The sequence below is a fragment of the Rutidosis leptorrhynchoides genome, chromosome 5 (assembly GCF_046630445.1).
Source record: "Rutidosis leptorrhynchoides isolate AG116_Rl617_1_P2 chromosome 5, CSIRO_AGI_Rlap_v1, whole genome shotgun sequence".
Taxonomy (NCBI): Eukaryota; Viridiplantae; Streptophyta; class Magnoliopsida; order Asterales; family Asteraceae; genus Rutidosis; species Rutidosis leptorrhynchoides.
The window spans coordinates 193,990,703-194,008,096 of NC_092337.1; the positions used below are offsets into that span (position 1 = coordinate 193,990,703).

Genomic DNA, 17,394 nt, shown 5'->3' on the forward strand with positions numbered 1-17,394 from the left:
CCCATCATCGAATTGCAAATGTGAGTTCCACATCCTGTGTCTAATACCCATGTGTTAGAAGAAGTAATACTAAGCTCAATGTATACCACATATACATTACCTGAGGTTTGCCCTGCATCCCTCTTTTCTCTAAACTCCTTTAGGTAGACCAGGCAGTTGCGTTTCCAGTAACCCATTTCACCGCAACCAAAGCACGGATCTTCCTTGGGGTTAGCTTTACCGGCAACCTTTTGCTTCTTGTTGTTTTTAGTTGGGGCAACCAACTTCCCCTTTCCCTTGCCCTTGCCTTGGTAGGCGGGTCCCTTCCTCTTAGCCGCCTTCGGCTTAGAAGTGTTATTGTTCTTGGACCCGCCTTCATTGATCATAAACATGGGTGAAGCCCTTTTACCCATGCTCGCTTCGGCCGTCTTAAGCATGGCGTGTAATTCGCCAATGCTCTTATCCCATCCATTCATGTTGTAATTCATTACAAATGTGTCAAACCTCTTTGACAAGGAATTAAGGATAAGGTCCGTGGCTAATTCATTAGACACGTTGCAGTTTAGACGGTTCGCTCGATCAATTAGGCTTTTCATCTTTAGGACATAAGATGAAACAGATTGGGAGTCGTCCATCCGACATGCATGAAGCGCTCGACACGAGCTTGTTGAAGGAACATCTCCTTCAATTGTGTGATCATGTCATATGCACTATGATGCTCGAAATCCTTTTGGAGTTCCGGTATCATGGTCCCAAGCATGAGGCAAGAAACTTGCAACGAATCGGTGCTATATTTCTCCCAATTAGCCATGCCTTCCGTATCATCCTCGTCCGGTTGATAGGGAATGGGGTCTTCCAACACATACGCCATATCCTCTAGTTTGAGGACAATTCTTAGATTGCGAAACCAATCCATGAAGTTCGTATGGTTGAGTTTTTCCTTTTCGAGGATTGACCTCAACGATAGGTTGTTAAAGTTGATTGGTGCATTTGGAATGTTGTTGTTATTGGCAGCCATCTACAAAATTTAACAAAGTTGTTTAAGTATTAATTTTAATTTAACAATCAATACCCTTTAAATCCAATTGATATTTATTAAATTTTAGAATCCAACGGTAAACCAAATTTCAGTTAGGTGACCTTTATCCCGTCATTTGATTTAGCTAGGTAGTCATTATATGACAATTGCAATCCTTTTGCAACTTCTAAGTTATGGGATCATGCAATCCTTTTGCATGGCATATTTATCCCATCAACGCCTATTTGTTCCTCATGCTTCGGTGACCCTAAGTTCATGATTTCTAAATCAAGTCGTCCTACTTGTGTAAACGTGTAAATTTAACATACAAGTGGTTAGGTGACCTTTATCCCACAAATGTGCGAAATTCACCTAAAATCACATTAGTTTGCCCATAACGGTTAGGTGACCTTTATCCCATTATGAGTTCCCTAATATTTTTAAGTGTTGCACAAAAGGATGGCGTTTAACTTGTTTACCTTGTTAATTGAAGGGATTTAAGTTTCCATTAATTCTAGTTTAAGAAAACTTTTATGCCATACACCAACATGCATTTTAGTGTATGGTTTATTTGAAATCTATTTTTAAGTCTTGTAATTTTAGCCAATTACTTGATATAAACCATTTTATATATATGATCCTTATCATGTTCTTAATAACCGTTTATTAATGTCCTTTTAGCCATTTTTAATTTAACCATTTAAATTGACATTTTGCATGTCGTTTATTAATGTCAAATTTAACCAATTAAATTGTCATTTTGCTTGTTGTTAACTTGTGTGATTAACTTGTAGCATACAAACATACAATCCACAATCATACAAAAAAACAACCATGCATGCAAAACAAATATGTTCACAATCAAGCCAATTAGGTAGACATTTGTTTAGCCGAAAACAAATGCCACCGGTAAGGGTTATAACACAAAGTAGGAGATTTTAAATCTCCCACTTAATCTTGCATCCAAATGCTTCTTCTTGTGTTCTTCAAGTCTTCATTATCTTCATCATTTTACAAAATATATCCTAATACATTTTTCTAAAAAATGAAAATACAACCTAATCTATTTTACATACCAAATATAAAATAAAGTACATAACCAAAATAATAATATTACAAACCAAATGAATGAATTAATATTACATACCAAATGAATTATGAATAATCATTCAAACACACATGCATACAACCACAAGGTCAAGGCTTGATTGTGAACAACAACATACAACAAATATGACCAAATGGCAAGTTCCAAACCCATTTGGAACCTCCCAAAATTCGGCCCAAAACATCAACCCTCCCAAATCCATTAATTTTGCATTTTACTTTCATGCATGTTAGTAGAATGCAAAGTTAATGGGTTTTAAAGACCATAATAGAAGCATAATCCATAGACTTCAGCTCTAGATACCATTGATGGACTTTAACAACATTATAAACAACATGTTCTTAAGATTTACATGTTCATAAAACCATTTTTATGATTTAAAGAAAGCGGAAGCATGAATATAAGTTCATGTTTATTAGTTTAACCATTAAGTTAAATTCCATGTAAATATCAAGTCTTAAATATATGCTTACAAATAAGAACAAGTAAAGAAGATTCATACCACCTCAAGCTTGTTGAGGGTAGTTTACAAAAGTGCAAGATGATGATGAAGATGATGGCAAGAAAGCCTCTAACTTGAAGCCTCAAGTGTGTAATACCCACAAGTAATTGATGTACAAACACCACCTTTTGATATGTTAGGATTTTAGACACTAGAGAGAGTTAGAATAACAAGTAAAAGACTCCTCTTTGATGCCAAAATAGTTCGTCCAGAATAGCAGCAGAAAACCGTTTTTTTGTTGTTGTTGTTTTATCTATATCTCTCTCACACTTGAGTCAAAATGCATGGTTTTAGAGACTAGCATGTGTATGCGGAGTTGTGCTCTCAAAAGTAACAAAATACTAGCATGAGATGCTCTATTGGAGACACAAAATTCTGCCACTTAAATGGGTTTTATTTAATTGGATTGTTTATAAAACAATTTATATACATTCATGCTATTATTTTGTTACTTGCATATTTTATAAAACCATTTATAAAATATAACACATTATAATTATTTACACCTATAAATAATCAAATCCTCATTGTGTAAATTATCCAAATAATTTATCTCAAGTGATAATATTTTAGAAAACCGATTTTCTAAAATCCAAGTGTCGCGTATTTACTTAACGATCCAATCACTAAGATTAAATAAATTTAAAGTGTCGATAAGCTTGTTATTGGGTATGACCTGACTTGGATCATAAAACGTTAGCCACATTAATTAAATATGTCTCTCGAGCATACGAAAAACCTTCATTAGTCAACCCAAACGGCATAACCATAAACTCGTAATGACCGTAACGTGTTCTGAAAGAAGTCTTCGGAATATCATCCTCCTTCACTCGCATTTGATGATACCCAGAACGTAAGTCAATCTTTGAATAAACTGATGAGCCTTGTAATTGATCAAATAAGTCGTCGATTCTCGACAGTGGATAACGGTTCTTGATGGTAAGTTTGTTCAACTCTCTGTAGTCGATGTCTAACCTGAATGTACCATCTTTCTATTTGACAAAGAAAACAGGAGCTCCCCACGGTGATGTGCTTGGTCGAATGAAACCACGCTCTAGAAGTTCTTGTAATTGGCTTTGGAGTTCCTTCATTTCGCTGGGTGCGAGTCTGTATGGAGTACGAGCTATTGGTGCAGCTCCCGGTACAAGATCTATTTGAAAATCAACAGATCGGTGTGGAGGTAGTCCCGGTAATTCTTTCGAAAATACGTCGGGAAATTCTTTTGCGACGGGAACATCATTGATGTTCTTTTCTTCGGTTTGCACCTTCTCGATATGTGCTAGAATGGCATAGCAACCTTTTCTTATTAGTTTTTGTGCCTTCAAATTACTAATAAGATTTAGCTTCGCGTTGCTCTTTTCTCCGTACACCATTAAGGGTTTTCTCTTCTCACGCATAATGCGAATCGCATTTTCGTAACATACGACCTCTGCTTTCTCCTTTTTCAACCAATCCATGCCAATTATCACATCAAAACTCCCTAACTCAACTGGTATCAAATTAACCTTAAATGTTTCGCCAACTAGTTTAATTTCGCGATTTCGACATATTTTATCTGCTGTAATTAAATTACCGTTTGCTAATTCGAGTAAAAATTTATTATCCAAAGGCGTTAATGGACCACCTAATTTGGCAAAAAAATCTCTACTCATATAGCTTTTATCCGCACTCGAATCAAATAAAACATAAGCAGGTTTATCGTCAATAGTAAACGTACCCGTAACAAGCTCCGGGTATTCCTGTGCTTCAACCGCATTAATGTTGAAGACTCTTCCTCTGCTTTGCCCATTATTATCCCCCTGATTTGGACACATATTTTTGTAATGGCCCTTCTTTCCGCATCCGAAACAAGTAATGTCGGCATAACTTGTTCCGGCATTATTTGTTCCTTTATTCTTGTTAGTCCTTGGTCCGTAAATTTCACACTTCGTCGTACCATGACCCTTTCTATTACACTTATCACATGTTGCCGTACATAACCCACTCGGATGGGATCCTTCACACCTCTGGCATAGTTTTCGGCTTTGATTGTTATTGTTGGGATGGTTGTTGTAGTTGTTGTTGGGACGTTTGTTGTATGTATTGTTGGGATTGCGATTGTTGTGGTTGCGATTGATGTTGCTGTTATTGGGATAGTTATTGTGATTGTGGTTATGATTATTGTTGTTGTTGTATTGGTAACCCTTGTCGCTGGTTTCTTCCCATTTTCTCTTGACTTGTTTTGTTTTGGCTTCTTCGGCCGCCTGTTCTTTAATTGTTTCCTCAATTTGATTTATAAGTTTATGAGCCATTCGACTTGCCTTTTGTATGGAGGCGGGCTCGTGTGAACTTATATCTTCTTGAATTTTTTTGGCAACCCTTTCACAAATGCGTCGATCTTTTCTTCCTCATCTTCGAATGCTCTTGGACACAATAGGCAAAACTCTGTGAATCTTCATTCGTACGTGGTAACGTCAAATCCTTGTGTTCGTAACCCTTTAAGCTCTACCTTAAACTTATTGATCTCATTTCTGGGGCGGTACTGCTCAGTCATCATGCGTTTGAATGCTGACGGTAGTGCGTAAGCAGCATCTTGTCTCACATGCTCGAGATAGGTATTCCACCATGTTAATGCAGTACCCGTGAAGGTATGCGTGGCGTACTTAACCCTATCTTTTTTCGTACATTTACTTATGGCAAACACCGATTCGACCTTTTCAGTCCACCGTTTTAATCCGATTGGACCATCAGTTCCATCGAATTCCAGAGGTTTACAGGCAACGAATTCTTTGTAGGAGCATCCTACGCGAGTTCTTGTGGTGTTGGTTCCATTGTGGATTCAGAGTTATTGTTATTTTGCATCGCAGCCTGTACTGCGGCTACATTTGCTGCAAGGAAAGCACGAAAGTCTTCCTCGCTCATGTTCAAGTTCCGGCGAGTCGTCGGTGCCATTTCCTTCAAAAATAGCCAAAAGAATTAAGTTAATCATATAGAATATTAAGAGTAGTCAATAGTATTTCGTAGCATAATATGAACTTATTTATAAAAGCTTTTTCTTCATATTAGCTTTTTATAATTTTTAATTCGGGTAGTACCTACCCGTTAAGTTCATACCTAGTAGCTAATATACAATTTCAACTATTACAATTCTATATGAAAAACTGATTGCAATAATATTTCACATTTAAACTTTCATACAATATTTTACAAACTTACAATACCGCTATTTTACATATAGCATGAAATATAGCACATAAAACTTTGATACAAAGCAGTTGCGAAGACAATTCTAATTAATATGCAAGGCGTTCAGCAAAGGCAATAAAGACACGTAATTCATATGTCCAGAAGCAAGTCATGCATTCTGGTTTTACTAAGACTACTTCCCATCCTTGGTCTTGTGGAACATAACCGTTGTGACCGTTAGCAAGACATCATGTTGTAACGTCGTCAAAAAGACGAGGGTTACGTAATGTCCAACAGCCCTGTAACAACCTAAAAACCTTGTTTCTCACCCCAACTACCGAATCCAACACTTGTGGGAACGTTTTATTTAACAATTGTAATCCGATGTTCTTTTTCTCACTTTGGTGAGAAGCGAACATCACTAACCCGTAAGCATAACATGCTTCTTTATGTTGCATGTTAGAAGCTCTTTCTAACTCACGAAGTCCTATATTGAGATATGTTGAGTCAAAATAGGTCCTTAACCCGTAGCGTAAAATTGCATTTGGGTTCCCCGTATTATATGATTTAAAGTAAACACGGCGTAACTTACGGTCTCCCCAATGTGCTATACCCCATCTTTCAAATGAAACCCTCTTATAAACTAAGGCATGCTTGGAACGTTCTTCAAATGTTTTACAAACTAGTTTCGCCCTAAACAATTGTGCCGACGAATTCTGACCGACTCTCGACAAAATTTCGTCAATCATGTCCCCTGGTAGGTCTTCTAAAATATTTGGTTGTCTATCCTTAACGTCCATTGTGTTTTTATACTGTAAAACAGACGAGGATTAGATTCGTAAAAGATAATTATCAAATAATACAAGCAATTTTTTTTTTTTACATACAACATGAAAGTACAAGCACACTTATATTACATATATTACACCGCATGATTACAACTCTTTAATCCGACTCACTTGTTTCTTCCTCCTCGGACTTGGTTCGTTTTGCTAATTTTCTAGGGATATATGGTGCTCCTCTAATACGAGCCGTTTGTCTCCCTAATGGTCTAGAAAAACCTGGTGGCTTAGATGTTCCCGGGCCATAGTGAAAGTTTAAGAAATATGGTTGTTTACGGTATACTCCATCGGGCCATTTCATGTTAACATAGAGGTCATCGGGGTTGGAATTAGATTTCTCTATTTTGATGCCTTTTCTCTTATTATTTTCTTTTGCCTTTTCAAATTGGGTCTGGGTAATTTCTATAACATCATCGGAATCCTCATCGGGATCCGATTCATCAGAAAATTGGTAATCTTCCCAATATTTTGCTTCCTCGGCGGAAACATCATTGACCATTATTAATTTTGGTCCATTGGTTGAGGGTTTTCTTTTATTTAACCGTTTTTCAGTGGTTTCTAATATTTTCTCCTCCGGAACATCTTCTTCTTCTGGTTCCTCTTCTTCCAGTTCTTCTTCTTCCGGTTCCTCTTCTTCCGGTTCCTCTTCTTCCGGTTCCTCTTCGGGAATTTGTGAATCTTTCCAATATATATTCGACTCTTCATTATTATTAGGTGAGTCGATGGGATTTGTACTAGAGGTAGACATCTATCACACAATATCAAACATTTTAAGAGATTAATATATCACATAATATTTACATGTTAAAAATATATATTTTCCAACAAAAATTGTTAAGCAATCGTTTTTAAAGAAAAACACGGTCGAAGTCCAGACTCACTAATGCATCCTAACAAACTCGATAAGACACACTAATGCAAAATTCTGGTTCTCTAAGACCAACGCTCTGATACCAACTGAAATGTCCCGTTCATATTGATTATAAACGTTGAATATTAATTGATTTCGTTGCGAGGTTTTGACCTCTATATGAGACGTTTTTCAAAGGCTGCATTCGATTTTTAAACAAACCATAACTTCTTCAAATATTGCGACGATTATCAAATAATGATAATCTAAAATATAGCGTTTTCACACGACCATTACATAATGGTTTACAATAATATTACACATCAATACATGTCTTCGAATACAGTTTTTAAACAATATTATACAAGCATGGACTCCAAATCTTGTCCTTAACTTAGTACGCAACACCGGAAGCTCTTAATAATCACCTGAGAATAAACATGCTTTAAACGTCAACAAAAATGTTGGTGAGTTATAGGTTTAACCTATATATTTATCAAATCATAATAATAGACCACAAGATTTTCATTTTCATTTCTCAATAACATGTAATCTGCATAAAAATCATTCATATGGATTGAACACCTGGTAACCGACATTAACTTAATGCATAGAATATTCCCAAACAGAACCTCTCGTCTGTATAATAATCTCGAAGTACTAAAGCCATCCATAACCTGAATGGGGGTTGTTGGGCCCAATAGATCTATCTTTAGGATTCGCGTCAATTAGGGGCCATTTCCCTAATTCTTAGGTTACCAGACTTGAAGGGCGATATTCAGTTTAATAATTCAACCATATAAAGTAGTTTTCGATTACTTGTGTCTATTTCGTAAAACATTTATAAAACTGCATGTATTCTCATCCCAAAAATATTAGATTTTTAAAAGTGAGACTATAACTCACTTTCACCGATTATCAATTAGTCGAGAATTAGACTTGGCCACTGGTTGATTCACGAACCTATTACAAATATATACATATATATCAAAGTATGATCGAAATATATTCACAACATTTTCTTTATTACGTGTTGATGATTTAAGTTGTCCAGTTAGCAGTCCAACGTTAGTAGTCCACAATTAATCATTCATGAATAATTTTATATATATATATATTGAATCAATCCACGACCCAGTATATACATATCTTAGTATTGATCACAACTCAAACTATATATATATTTTGGAATCAACCTCAACCCTGTATAGCTAACTCCATCATTTGCATATAGAGTGCCTATGGTTGTTCCGAAGTATATACATTGATGGGTCGATATGATATGTCTAAACATTGTATACCTGTCTATGGTATCTCAAGATTACATAATATACAATATAAGTTGATTAAGTTATGGATGAAATAGATTTGTTACAATTTTTCACGTAGCTAAAATGAGTAATTTTTACCAATTTTGTTTTACCCGTCATTTCTTCGTTTCAAATCCGTTTTGAGTGATTCAAGTTGCTATGGTTTCATAAGGAACTAAAATTTATGAAACTAAATAGAAAAAGTATAGGTTTATAGCCGAAAATACAGGTTACAAGTCATATTTGAAAGAGGTAGTCATTTCCGTTGAAAGAACGACGTCTTGATTACCATTTTGAGAAACATACTTTCACTTTGTGTTTAACCATGATTTTTGGATATAGTTTCTTGTTCAATATAAAAATCATTTTCCCAGAAGTATAGCTTTTAAATCAAAGTTTCTCATAGTTTTTAATTATCTAACCCAAAACAGCCCGTGGTGTTACTACGACGGCGTATGTCCGATTTTATGGTGTTCATCGTGTTTCCAGGTTTTAAATCCTTAAGTTAGCATATCATATAGATATAGAACATGTGTTTAGTTGATTTTAAAAGTTAAGTTAAAAGGATTAACTTTGTTTGCGAACAAGTTTAGAATTAACTAAACTATGTTCTAGTGATTACAAGTTTAAATCTTCGAATAAGATAGTTTTATATGTATGAATCGAATGATGTTATGAACATCATTACTACCTTTATTTTAGTAGGTAAACCTACTGAAAGTGACAAGAAATGATCTAGCTTCAAAGGATCCTTGGATGGCTTGAAATTTCTTGAAGTAGAATCATGACACAAAAACAAGTTCAAGTAAGATTTTTACTCGAATTAAGATAGTTTATAGTTATAGAAATTGAATTAAAGTTTCAATATGAATATTACCTTGAATTAGAAAGATAACCTACTATAAATAACAAAGGTTTCTTGATCTTTGGAATGGATTAGAAAACTTGGAAGTAAACTTGCAAACTTGAAAGTATTCTTGATTTTATGAAACTAGAACTTATAGAATTTATGAAGAACACTTAAAACTTGAAGATAGAACTTGAGAGAGATCAATTAGATGAAGAAAATTGAAGAATGAAAGTGTTTGTAGGTGTTTTTGGTCATTGGTATATGGATTAGATATAAAGGATGTGTAAGTTTGTTTTCTTGTAAATAATTCATGAATGATTTACCATATTTTTGTAATTTTATGATATATTTCATGCTAGTTGCCAAATGATGGTTCCCACATGTATTAGGTGACTCACATGGGCTGCTAAGATCTGATCATTGGAGTGTATATACTAATAGTACATACATCTAGAAGCTGTGTATTGTACGAGTACGAATACGGGTGCATACGAGTAGAATTGTTGATGAAACTGAACGAGGATGTAATTGTAAGCATTTTTGTTAAGTAGAAGTACTTTGATATGTGTCTTAAAGTATTTCAAAAGTGTATGAATACATATTAAAACACTACATGTATATACATTTTAACGGAGTCGTTAAGTCATCGTTAGTCGTTACATGTAAGTGTTGTTTTGAAACCTTTAAGTTAACGATCTTGTTTAATGTTGTTAATATATTGTTTATTATATCTAATGAGATGTTAAATTATTAAATTATCATGATATTATGATGTATGAATATATCTTAATATGATATATATACATTAAAATGTCGTTACAACGATAATCGTTAAATATATGTCTTGTTTCGAAATTCATAAGTTAGTAGTCTTGTTTTACATATGTAGTTCATTGTTAACATACTTAATGATATATATAATTATCATTTTATCATGTTAAATATAATGTAACCATATCTTAATATGATACATATGTATTTAGTAAGACGTTGTTATAACGATAATCGTTATATAAATCGTTTCAAATTTCTTAACCTAGTAATCTCATTTTTATTTATATAGTTCATTGTTAATATATATAATGAGATACTTGATTATCATTATATCATGTTAAACCTATATATATAACCATAGATTTATGATATTATGATGTATGAATGCTGCCAATGATTTCATCATGAAGCTACCAAAGACTGCATATGGTTATGACACCATTTGGGTTATTGTCGATCGTCTCACCAAATCTGCACATTTCCTACCTATGAAGGAAATGGATAAGATGGAGAAATTGGTACGATTATACATGAAGGAAGTTATTTCAAGACATGGAGTACCTATCTCCATTATATCAGATCGCGACAGTAGGTTTACGTCAAGGTTTTGGCAATCACTACATGAAGCTCTAGGGGACTCGTCTGGATATGAGCACTACATATCATCCTCAAACCGATGGACAAAGCGAAAGGACCATTCAGACTCTTGAAGACATGCTTAGAGCATGTGTGATCGATTTCTTAAACGGATGGGATAAATATTTACCATTGGCAGAATTCTCGTATAACAACAGTTATCATACGAGTATTAATGCTGCATCATTTGAAGCACTTTATGGAAGAAAGTGTAGATCCCCTATCTGTTGGAACGAAGTAGGTGACAGACAACTGACTGGTCCCGAGATCATACAGGAGACTACTGAAAAGATTATGCAAATGAAGGAGAGATTGAAGACCACCCAAAGTCGTCAAAAGAGCTATGCTGATGTTCGAAGGAAGCCGTTATAATTTCAGGTTGATGACATGGTTATGTTAAAGGTGTCACCATGGAAAGATGTGATACACTTTGGTAAGAGGGGTAAATTGAACCCAAGATACGTAGGACCATTCAAGATCATCGAACGTATTGGACCGGTGGCTTATCGACTTAAGCTACCACAACAACTTGCTGGAGTACACAAAACCTTTCACGTCTCGAACCTAAGGAAATGCCTTGCAAAAGAAGACCTCACTGTTCCTCTTAAAGAAATCCAAATCGACGAGAAACTGCATTTTATAGAAGAGCCCGTCGAAATCATGGATCGTGAAGTCAAACAGCTCAAGCAAAGCAACATACCTATAGTTAGGGATCGTTGGAATGCTCAAAGAGGTCCTGAGTTCAATTGGGAAAGAGAGGATTAGATGAAACAGAAGTATCCACATCTGTTTACAAGCACCGCCCATTGAATAGGTACTACTTCAAATTTCGGGACGAAATTTCTTTAACGGGTAGGTACTGTCATGACCCAGATTTTTCCATGGTTATATATTGAACAAATAATAATATTTACATGATTAAATGTGTCCAACATGTTAAGAAATCAAATTTGTTAAGACTTGATTAATTGGAGCGAATTTTATGTAAACGTGTGACAACCCAATTTGTCCGATGATTCACGAACGTTATAACTTGTAAATGACATGATAATATATATATATATATATATATGAACTTATATATATATATATTTAACATGATGAAATGATAATTAAGTATCTCATTAAGTATATTAACCATGAACTATATACATAAAATGACACTACTAACTTAAGGATTTTGAAAAGATATATATACGTAATGATTATCGTTGTAATAACGTCTTAAAATTTATATATCGTATTAAGATATATTAACACACTATGTAATCATGATAATATAACAATTTAACATCTCATTAGATATAGTAACAATGGGATTAATTACATTTAACAAGGTCATTAACTTAAAGGTTTCGAAACAACACTTAGATGTAGCGACAAACGATGATTTAATGACTCAGTTAAAATGTATATATATATATATATATAGTGTATTAAGATGTATTAATACACATTTGAAGGAGTTCAAGACATATATCAAAACACTCATAGTTAACAAAAATGGTTACAATTCCATTCTCATTCATTTTCATCAACAATTCTACTCGTATTCGCTCGGTATTTGCACTCGTATTATACCCAGCTTCTAGATGTATTTACTATTGGTATATACCAATAAAAATCTGCTCCTTAGCAGTCTTAAATGATTAAGGAACATGTGGAACCAATCATTTGTCAAGTAGCATGAATTATTTAGCAAGAAAACAAAATTAGGAATCTTTTCTTTCTTTATAAACTAAAAATGTTTTTATGCATGCACACCATTTCTTCACTCCATTTTCTCATACTTACAATCCCAATTCTCTCTCAAAATACTCCTAACTTCATACTTGATCATCTCCAAGCATTTTCCCCATCATTTAGCTTCAATTACAAGCTTTAATCATCATAAAAACAACCTAGAATCAAGATGTTGCAAGATTACTTCCAATCTTTTTAATCCAATCCAACAACTCATCAAATATCAAGAAATTCCATCTAATCTCAGTAACTTTTCATTCTTAATCAAGGTAATAATCATATCCAGGCTTTGGTTTAATTCCTATAAACATAACTATCTAAAACAAGTAGTGATCTTACTTGAACTTGTTTTCGTGTCATGATTCTGCTTCAAGAACTTTGATAGTGCTCCAAATGAACATATATTTAGTAGCAATATCCTTCCAATATGTAAAGTTTTCAGTTGTAATTGTTCTATTTTCAAGTAATATCCGTTTATATTAAATAAGTGCGAAGACAAAAGGCGAAAACGAAGATTCGAAGACAAAACCGTCCAAAAAGCTTAAATGTACAAGATACAATCCAAGTGGTTCAATTTATTGATGAGAAACGTCTAAAAATGACAAGAGTACAAGTTGTGAAATGCAAAGTACAAGATATTAAATTGTACGAAAGGACGTTCGAAAATCCAGAACCGGGACTTGAGCCAACTATCAACGCCCGACGCAATGGACCAAAAATTATGAGTCAACTATGCACAAGAATAAAATATAATATATAAATAATTATATAAATTATTTATATATTATATATATTTAATAAATATGTCGACAAATAAAAATCCAAAAATGGTGAGCTGGATCTGCGAAACTCCGCGATAGCGGAGCTGTAAAGGGTAAAATCTAAGCGATAGCGGAGCAGCCAAAATCGGAAAAGGCCTATAAAAGCTCGAGCAGTCTACACTCTTTATGTACCCAATTCTATCTATCTATCTCAGTTTATATTTATATTTATATTTTATAATTATAATTTTAATTTTAAGTTAATAATAATAAGGTTATTGTAAGAATGTTTTACCGGTTTTAAGTCGGAACTCTGTCCGTGTAACACTACGCGATAAATAATCACTGTAAGCTATGTTTAAATTATCTAAATTAATGTTTCGTAACTAAGTTATTATTATGCTTATTTGAGCCGAAGTAATCGTGATGTTAGACTAAAAATTAAGATTAGGTTATTAAATTTTGTACCATAATTAGGGTATGGACAAAAGACCGACACTTGTGGACATTGGACCATGAACCATTAATAGATGGGGGATATTGTCTAATTTGAATGAAAATTCTTTGGAGCCTGTCGAACCTATCTTCAAATTAGTTAATCTAATAATTATTAAATGATTATGCATGTCCTATTTAGTGACGTTTATACGACATCTTTAACAATCATTTAATTAATCAATTAGGTTTGGTAATTGATTATTCATTCTGATCAAGTGGGTAAATTAATAATCATGGACTAATTAAAATAAGGGTGGATTACATACAAGGGTAATTGGTGTAATTGTTAACAAATTATTAAGACCTTGGATTACACACAGTCGATAACCTGGTGAATCATTAAACAAAGTATTAAGACCTTGTTACAGTTCGAATCCCTAATTAGTTGAAATATTTGACTTCGGGAATAAGGTTAAATTGACGATCATTTTATAATTATGATCGATGGACTATTGTGGACAAAAACCAGATAGGTATCAAATAAATCCAGGACAAAGGACAATTAACCCAAGATAATTAATTAAAATCAAAATGCCAAACATCATGATTACGGAAGTTTAAATAAGCATAATTGTTTTATTGTATTTCTCATCGTACTTTTATTTACTCGCAATTTTATTTATTGTCATTTAAATATTGTAATTTATTTTACGCACTTTAATTATTGTCATTTATCTTTACGCTTAAAATATAAAATCGACAAACTAGTCAATAAATGGTAAACCCCCTTTTTTATATTATTAATATATATATATATATATATATATATATATATATATATATATATATATATATATATATATATATATATATATATATATATATATATATATATAATATATTTTGTACAAATATAATTGTTTAAAAATATAGTGTTAAACTTTACCAGCTCCCTGTGGAACGAACCGGACATACTAAAAACTACACTACTGTACGATTAGGTACACTGCCTATAAGTGTTGTAGCAAGGTTTAGGTATATCCACTCTATAAATAAATAAAACTTGTGTAATTTGTAACGTATTTCGTAATAAAAATATAATAGCATTTCGTACCCCACGTGCAACACATCAAGTTTTTGGCGCCGCTACCGGGGACTCGGCGAAACACTATATTTTTAATATATATTTGTATCAATATTTTTATAAAATCTTTAGAAAAACAATATAAAATATATAAAAAAAAGAGCCTGTTTTGAGCCTGCACAATTCTGAACCTACATTTCTCCGCGATCTCGGAGATTTTACCTCTCGTGCTACGCGATCGCGTAGATGTTTCTGACAGGTCAAACCCTAGCATTTATTGCAAAATTAGGGTTAATTATTTTAATAATTATTATTATTTAGGTTTAATTTAGTTTATTTATTTTAATAAGTTTATAAGTTTTAATTAAATTTGTATTTTTAATTATATAAATAATAATAAAATAAAAATAATATTTTTATAAAAATTGTAAATTTTATCATTTTTAGTTTCTTTTTATAAATTGAATATTTTTGTCATTTAATTCGTAATTTTTATATTTGTCGTTTATAATTAGTTTTAAGTTTAGTTTTGCCGTAGTTATTTTTATATTTCTAGATTTTTAGGCTTTGCCGTAAAATCCCTTAAGTGCTTTTTCTTTAGATTAAGATTTAGGCGCTTTAGAATTTTGCGACGCAGTTTATAAATTTTAGTACCTTTTTAAGTTATTGCCGTTTTGCATATAGAATTCCTTTTAAGTTTTAATACCTTTAGACGTAACTTTTTAGATTTAATTTTTAGACTTTTAAGTTTCGACGCTTTACTTTCTTATTTTTTTTTTCGACTTTTTATTTTTCGACGTTTTTCGATGCAATCTTTTTCTTTCTCATTTCTACGCTCTAGTTTTTAGGACATAGAATTTTCTATTTCTTCTCTAAAATTTCAAACGAAAAATTGTTTTAAGCGGTTAAATTGATAGACATCCAAAATTTTCTGGTTTGTAGTAATAGTTGGATTTGTTAGTGGCGAGTTGTGAGCTTCCGATTTAAAGGGTCCTGGCTACCTGCTGCATCTATTGGCTATTCGAAACGTGGGCAAAATCAGAAAATTCTATTAATTTGATAACTTATATAATTTTTATATTTATAACTAATAGGATATTCAGTGAATGCACCGAGCAAAACGTTCACCACCTTTCATAGGTTCACCACCTGTAACTCGATCAAGACATCTATCCAATATTGCCGCTGTTGATTTTTCTTTAGAATCATCTTCCAGTCGAACAAATACTCCAATTCAAATTTCTGACAATCCATCTTTTGAACCCGACTTCACAACTGAGAATCCGGAGGATATTCAAGGACAATTCCAAGATCCTGAACCACTAATCATTCCTCCTGAACCACAAATAGTTAAATCAGAATCTTCTAGTGATTCGGATTCAACAAATTCAATTATGGAAGTAACAGAACCTCAAAGTATGGAAGACCGAATGAGAGCCACACGCACAGGCCAAGGTCACGCCATTATTCAGCCAGATGTTAGAGCTTCAGATTTTGAAATCAAATGAAAAATCCTACACATGATCACTAATCAATGCCAATTTTGTGGTACAACAAAAGAAGATCCAAACGAACATCTTCGAACTTTTAATAGGATTTGTAATCTATTTAAAATCCGAGAAGTTGAGGATGAAACTATTTATCTTATGTTGTTCCCCTGGACTTTAAAAGGAGAAGCTAAAGATTTGTTAGAATCGTTACCCGAAGGAACGATTGACTCATGGGATGTTTTAGTTGAGAAATTTCTTCAAAGATTCTTTCCGGCATCTAAATCCGTGAGACTTCAAGGAGAAATTGCCACGTTCGTACAAAAGCCAAATGAAACGTTATATGAGGCATGGACAAGATTCGGAAGGATGTTGAGAGGATGTCCTCAACACGGATTAGATACTTTTCAAATAGTGCAAATCTTCTATAAAGGCGTCGACATCGCCACACAAAAAGACATCGACACAGCAGCTGGTGGTTCCATTATGAAGAAAACCGCAACCGAAGCTCACAAGATTATTGATAACACAACATCCCACTCTCATGAGTGGCATCAGTAAAAAGATATTTTTCATTCTACTAAAGCGGCTAGAGCCGATTCTAGCCATAACTTTGATTCTGTTTCCGCAAAAATAGATGCTTTCGAAAGACGAATGGAAAAGATGACTAAAGATATTCACGCAATACGAATCAGTTGTGAGAAATGCGGTGGACCACACTTAACGAAAGATTGTAATGTTGAGCAAACGATTGAACAACGTGAGAATGTTTCCTACATGAACCAAAGGCCGGGAAATAATTATCAAAATAATTATCAACCGCCAAGGCTAAACTTCAATCGAAATC

At 33.4% G+C, this 17,394-nt stretch overlaps 1 non-coding gene across 1 annotated transcript; it reads right to left on the reverse strand.

Annotated features, from left to right (window-relative positions):
• Positions 1-16,838: 16,838 nt before the first annotated feature.
• Positions 16,839-16,945, reverse strand: LOC139851103 (small nucleolar RNA R71). Its single transcript, XR_011760464.1, has one exon. It is a non-coding gene; the product is annotated as a small nucleolar RNA R71 (small nucleolar RNA).
• Positions 16,946-17,394: the final 449 nt, after the last annotated feature.